This window comes from Carcharodon carcharias, chromosome 2, assembly GCF_017639515.1.
Source record: "Carcharodon carcharias isolate sCarCar2 chromosome 2, sCarCar2.pri, whole genome shotgun sequence".
NCBI lineage: Eukaryota > Metazoa > Chordata > Chondrichthyes > Lamniformes > Lamnidae > Carcharodon > Carcharodon carcharias.
This window is the reverse complement of record NC_054468.1, coordinates 199,494,570-199,500,871: the sequence shown is the minus strand read 5'-3', so window position 1 is coordinate 199,500,871 and position 6,302 is coordinate 199,494,570. Positions and strand designations below refer to the sequence as shown.

General features: G+C 38.9%; 1 long non-coding RNA gene across 1 annotated transcript; it reads left to right on the top strand.

Annotated features, from left to right (window-relative positions):
• The first annotated feature begins 290 nt into the window (after nucleotides 1-290).
• On the top strand, nucleotides 291-4,952 carry LOC121288922. Its single transcript, XR_005945474.1, has 3 exons — nucleotides 291-369; nucleotides 2,350-2,410; nucleotides 4,521-4,952. It is a non-coding gene; the product is annotated as an uncharacterized LOC121288922 (long non-coding RNA).
• Nucleotides 4,953-6,302: the final 1,350 nt, after the last annotated feature.

Here is a 6,302-nt window from a genome sequence, read left to right as displayed (position 1 = left end):
GGAATGTTTGAGTTACCTTCAGGCTCCTGACCCAGTAGTGAATGAATGACTGTCAAACTTGGGCTAAAAACCTTTAGTCCACAGTAATGACCCAAGATTGCTAGTGTTCAATGCAATTCATGGTTTAAATTCCATTTATAAAGATGCTTTCATTTGTTTTTCTGATTTACTATTGTCCTTCGTTCCTTTGAACTCTTTACATTTAGGAAACGTTCTTACGCACATGGAAAGTTTCATTCAATAATTGTAACTTCCTTTCCTCTGCTGTATTCAAGGAACATAAGCAGGAAGTGAAGCAAATTTCTTTCAAAACAGGAATGACAAAGATCAACAGTTTCGCTGGTGAAAGTTATGCTGAAGCATGAAAATGTGAGCAAAACAGTTGAGTTTGCAAAGTAAAAATAGAAGGATCTGAACAAATATGTTACACGTTAAACCTGACATTACTGACATCCAATTTACTCTTCCAAAGATTACAGTGTCTGACTAACGGGGTGATAAGTTGCTTTTAGACTACTGGCTAAGGAGCGTTAAAGATGTCCTCAAGCTTCAGCCATACTTGGAGGGGTGTTGGAACTTAATACTGATATGGGTTTATATCACATTCTGGCATATTTAGGTTGACTTATTTTCACAAGGCTAGTAATTTTAAAGTTTGTAATACGATTGTCATGTTTGAAACTGGCTATGGTTTACATCATTGATGACGATGCCGTGTCAACTCTTTGAATATTGCAGTGTTCTTGTCATTTGTCAGCTGCTACAATAATTATCATGGCCCACATTCCTGAAACTAGTGTCAAAAGAAAGATTCCATTCACCTCATGATTTCAGAACTACATTTATTCACAGCTAAGGTAGGCCACGATTCTATGAAAGCATAAAGAATTGGAGGCAATCTATTGACTTGGGCAGGAAATTGGTTAAGAGGTAGGAGATAGACACAAGAGATAGTGGATGTGCCCTCCCATTGGCAGGATATAACAAGAGATGTCCACCAGGGATCTGTACTGGGACCTCAGTTTTTCACTGTATTTCTGTTCACATCATTGATCAAAATGTGAGAAGACATTCCACAATTGATATATAGAGGAGCAGACAGTGACACCAAAGGCATGCCTTTATTCACTGTTCCACCTATTCTAAGCTAATAAACTATAATAAAACTTGTATTGCAGCACAAATATACTGACAACAATTTTCTGCTTGTGCTTCAGAATAGCACGTTCACCAATGTCCTAATGGCTCTTTGTCCAGTAATAGCATCTCTTTAATGCCAAAGTTCATTACATTCTGGACGGTGTTTTGGTTTTTAAAAAATCTACATATATGCTCGAGTAAACTGAACACTGCCTTGCATGAGTAACCAGTTTCTATCAGCTCATGACTATGTTTAGGGAGGGGAACTTGTTAGAGTGAGATAACATGTCATGACAGTTATTATTCTTTCAAAACCTAGCATAAATAACCTGTTATATAATTAATGTGTTACTATTGCAAAACACCAGTAAATTTTCTTTCGTTTCTTCACCTATCCTCTTTTGATCTCTTGGTTTATCTCCCCTCCATACAGTACCCCCTGTTCCTGGGACCTTGCCAAAGTTAATTCCCTGAGGAATACTCAGCATTTTATTTTTGTTGCTCCTTTGGCAGTGAAGCAGCTAGTTTCCACTTAGCTGCCAATCTGCAATTGGAGTAGGGGAGAAAGGATGGGGTGGGATGGTGGGGAGTGAATCCAGGAAATGGTCGCTTACTGTAGCATTCTCAGTTTGTGCTCTGATGCACTCTGCATCACCAAAAATTAAGGCGGCTCAGAAAGAATAAAACTATTGCTTTAATGGATATCTCAATCCATCTTTTATGATTTTTGCCAATCAGAAATACTCTATTCCATTTGCCCCTTGGCTTTTGACAAAAAAGTGCAGCACAAAGGGATAATGCACTCTTGAATGACTTAGGTACCTTGCCAAAGTAACCTGATATAGAGTAGTTAAAAGACAATGCCACTGACTGTTTACTCTAGCAGAGGGCATAATTACCTCAGCTGATAATGTGCAATTGACACCAAAGTATTATTGAATTATACTATTAATTTACATATTAATTTACACTTAAAAACTGGAAGCAAGGTGTGAAATTGTAATCAATGTTTAAAATAACCAGTCATTGTAAATGATTAATGTAAACCCTATATACAAAGTTTTGGTTTTCATCAGTTCGGTACAGAATGCAAAGTAATTGGATATTATAAACTGTTACATCATGTCTGCCCACTTAAGTCCTGGAGGGTTAATGGAGCTACTTGGTATAGTATTATTTGGTTCTGAGTATTTCTCTTCTCTCCTGAAGGTTCTGCCTCGTGCTGGATGTGGTTCCATGAATACTGGTTGCCTTCTTGCAGCTGGTCCAGGTCAGTTCAAAGAGAATTATTGAGGAGTACATGAATAAACCAAATCAAATTTGCTTACTACTGTTTTTAACATTATTTCAGTTTAGTTGATCTCTTCTCAATTTAACCAGGGTGGGCTGATGTAGGGGAGTGGAGGAGGCTTGAAAGAATAATTTAGTGAGAAGTGAATTAATATCAGCAGAGACTTGGCCATTAACCTAAAATACTTTGCAATCATATCATTTGGACCTTGTGTTTTAATTCAGGTAGTATTTTTCCAAGAAAGTAATTAATATCCTGAAAACAAGCAAAGCAACTCCGTCTGAGGCACTAGTTTCCGTTCCCTACACAAAAATAAGATGAGGGAGGCCATTTGGTAAATCTCCCTGAATCCTCTATCACGAAATCCATTCATCTTTAAAATGATCCCAATGTTGGCATTTCCTGGACAACATGCTTCTTGAGTGTTTCTCTAGTGCTCCAGTGACCTGGTTTTTAAGTTGTGGCCTCACCAAAGCATAACGCAGCCTCAATGTAGCTGCCTTAGAGTTACCTGATCGCTGTCAATTTTTATCTAATACCACTAATGTGAGAAGCTTCGGAATCTATGCTAAAGGTGCACATGAATGCAAGCTATTGATTTGCTTTGTTCATAACGTAAATAATAAAAAAAACAAAAATAATGCCCTGCTGATTGTGATATGGATAGAGTTCAGATTCAGATTTCCAGATGTTTTGAACTTTTATTTGAAGCAAGCAGTCTACTTTACCTCTTATCTGACAAACAACCTGAAGGCAAAAAAATTATGATGAATCTGTGAAGTAAAACCTAATGTTACAGCCAGTATTGTATAGCCTAGAAATCAGTGATGATATTAATAAATTAATACTTAAATATATATGAATGTTTCTTTACTCATAACACCAACAATAATGACTAGGTTTATATTGCTTATATTCTGTTTTCTCTACGAGGCAACATTTACTCTTAAGCGACATGGAAGTACAAAGTGTAGCTGGGAACCCAGGAGTTTGACATTAGTGGCTAATGGAGCATATAAAGGCTTGACAAAATCTCTTAGGATGTGAATGGCCAAGTGACAGTTTAACTACAAGTCCAGTGTGTGCTGAAACAACCCTTATTTAACAAGAGATAATTTCATGTCTAAGTTTCATTGCGCACTATCTTTCCATATACTATATTATCTGCAAGAGAAAATTGCAGGCAGGAGCAAGCTATGTGTGCGGCTTTGCTGCTGGTATTCTGTATAGACTTTCTGGATTGAGACAGAATGTTGAGGTGCGGTTGCAACCACAGCTTGTGTTCCTGGCAGAAGCGTGGCAGTCTGGAATAGGTGCTAACTCCTTCTGGGCAGGCATCCATTGTAAACCACCTTTCAAGTTTAAATGGGCCTATCTGTATAAATATCTTGGTTGATTAATTCAGTTAAACAGACAAATAAATAAGTATGTACTGATTCCCATTGATTTTGATCAGTTCTGATGCCATGACAATTTGAGATGTTGACTACACCAAAACCCAAGGCAGCTTATCATATTCTGGTTCAAAGTGTGACATTTATTACCTAACCACTGTGTTAACCCAGTGGCGTCATCTAGAAACCAAATAAATTATTGAGTCCCCTTTTAAAAATGGCTCAACTAATAAGAGAACTTAAGCAAAAAACAAAAAGGAAACTTAGCAAGTTAAATGACAAAGACCCTACAGTGACCACCAGCCACAGGGAGCCTCAAATTTCAAGGCGGGCATCACATGCTCCATCTCCAGGACTACCTGGACACAGGCATGACCGTGGCAGAGAGACAGGCATCTAGATCGACAAGCCCCTCTCCCGGCCTAATTTGCCATGTCCAACCTAAATCTATAAATCTTGTCTAGACTCAGGAGCAGAAAGAGCCAGGTGACTTGTCGGCCCCTTCTTTGCACCAGGCCATCAAAGATCAGGAGTGTGGGACCTAAGTGGAGCTGGAAGTTTTGGAGCAGATATACTTTTGGTGTTGAAGGACTCTGAATGCTTCCCCTCTTTCTCTTCCCTCTCTCCTTACCCATTAGAAGTAACATCATTTATACTTCTGTTTTTCTCATTGGTGTTGTGTTGTTTCTTGTTAGGCTGTTACTACTATTGGCATCATCAGAGAGATGGAAGAGGCATGGAAGAGTTAATAAGCCGATGGAATGAGGAATGAACTAATGTTGGCAAAGACATGGCTGCTAATTCAAGGAGATCACAACGTTTGGATCTTGTGTGTTACTTTACCATTCTGCTGTCCAAGAGACTAATTCTTTAAGTTTTCAAATTATACATTATTCCCACACTCAGTCTAAGAGGGAGAGCTTCCAGTTATGTCAACAGGCAAACAGTAACTTGGAAATAGTGAAAAAATAACTCCCTGGTTTTGCAAAGTTTTCTACTTAAAGATCTGGATAGGAAATGTAGATATTAGATTTGAACATGAATTGAAGCAGCAACTTGAGTTTAGGGCCTTTAATTGAGCTACAGGAATAAGATTGCTTTATTTAAAACAAATAATTTTTGCCTTCATGGTGCTATATGACTCAATTAGCTATTCTGCAAAAGCCCGTACTCATATTTTCATAATATTGACCATTTGTGCTGTGAAGTGATAAATAAACCACTCCTGGGCCATTTCAGCAGGGTATAAAAAGACAGGAGGTTGCCTTCTTGCATCATTAGCTTAAGCTGTGGTACAATTAATTATCTGCTATGTTATTAGAACCATAACTTAAGCTGCATAAACAAAAGTCTCAGTTTTAGTCCATTTCTGACCGACATTTAACAATAATTTTTCCTGCGTATCAATGGAGACTTTGAAAATGTAACAGAAGTGTACAAAGTATTTGTACAGATGTGGATTTTGGCAGGGGGAAGGGGTGATAAGTACAGTCAGGTACGGAGCAGCCTGTATTGAATAACGATTACAAGTGAGATTACTGTGGTGCAGACACCTGTTGTTTAACTGAAGGAATGCCCTTACCAGGCCTCGAAACCCAGCTTCGTTTCTCTTTTGTTTTGGTTCTTTAGCTGGTGTACTGATTACACTGAGGGCACAGGGGAACAGCCGTTTATGTGCTTTGTGGTCAGTACTCTGGGGATTATCTCCAAGTCAGTGTTTACGGAGTGCCGCAGCTAACGCTGCCCAGATGCTCTATCTGTGGGAAACCCAGAAACCACACTGCACTAGGCTTGTGGTGTTGTCAGGGATAAATACTCTTTCCTATTCAGGCTGTTTGTATATACACAAGGTTTTCACACTGACTGAGTGCAGTGGCAGTTAAGGCAGATGCTGACATGGTCTTACTGGTGAAATGCCTTACAGATGTTTGAGGTTACCAGGTCTTCAGGTTATTAGAATTCAGAAAGGGGGATGGAAGCTGTGAAGGGAGGTGTATTTTTGCCCATGTTATTTGTTTTAATGTGGGTTAACAGAATGCAGTGGAGGTGTAGGGAATTATTTCAACCACAGAAGGCAAAGTTTCACACAGAAGCCTAGACCACAAGAAGATCTGGAAAAAGAGGCCAGTCAGTCTCATTCTTTGCACACAAAACAACATCTAACTGTTTACTTCCCTTTCAAGGAACTATAATTAAAATCACCAAAGCTTCAGTGATGGCATCCAGACCCTGCCTGCACATTGCTTTGCTTTAAATTTGCAGTAGCTTTAGCATTGTAGCAAAAGATCATGTGACCTTTCTCGAGATTTTAGAGTTAGCAACCCTCCAGGCGTCTCCAGGAATTAAAGACTAATCTCCAAGATTCTGTTGTGAGTAATCCTGGAGCAAAATCAGAGGGTCAGTAAAATATTAGCCTGCATCTTCCAATATGGGGAGGGGCAAATGACTCAACTTAAGTCACTGATGTGCTTTGGGAC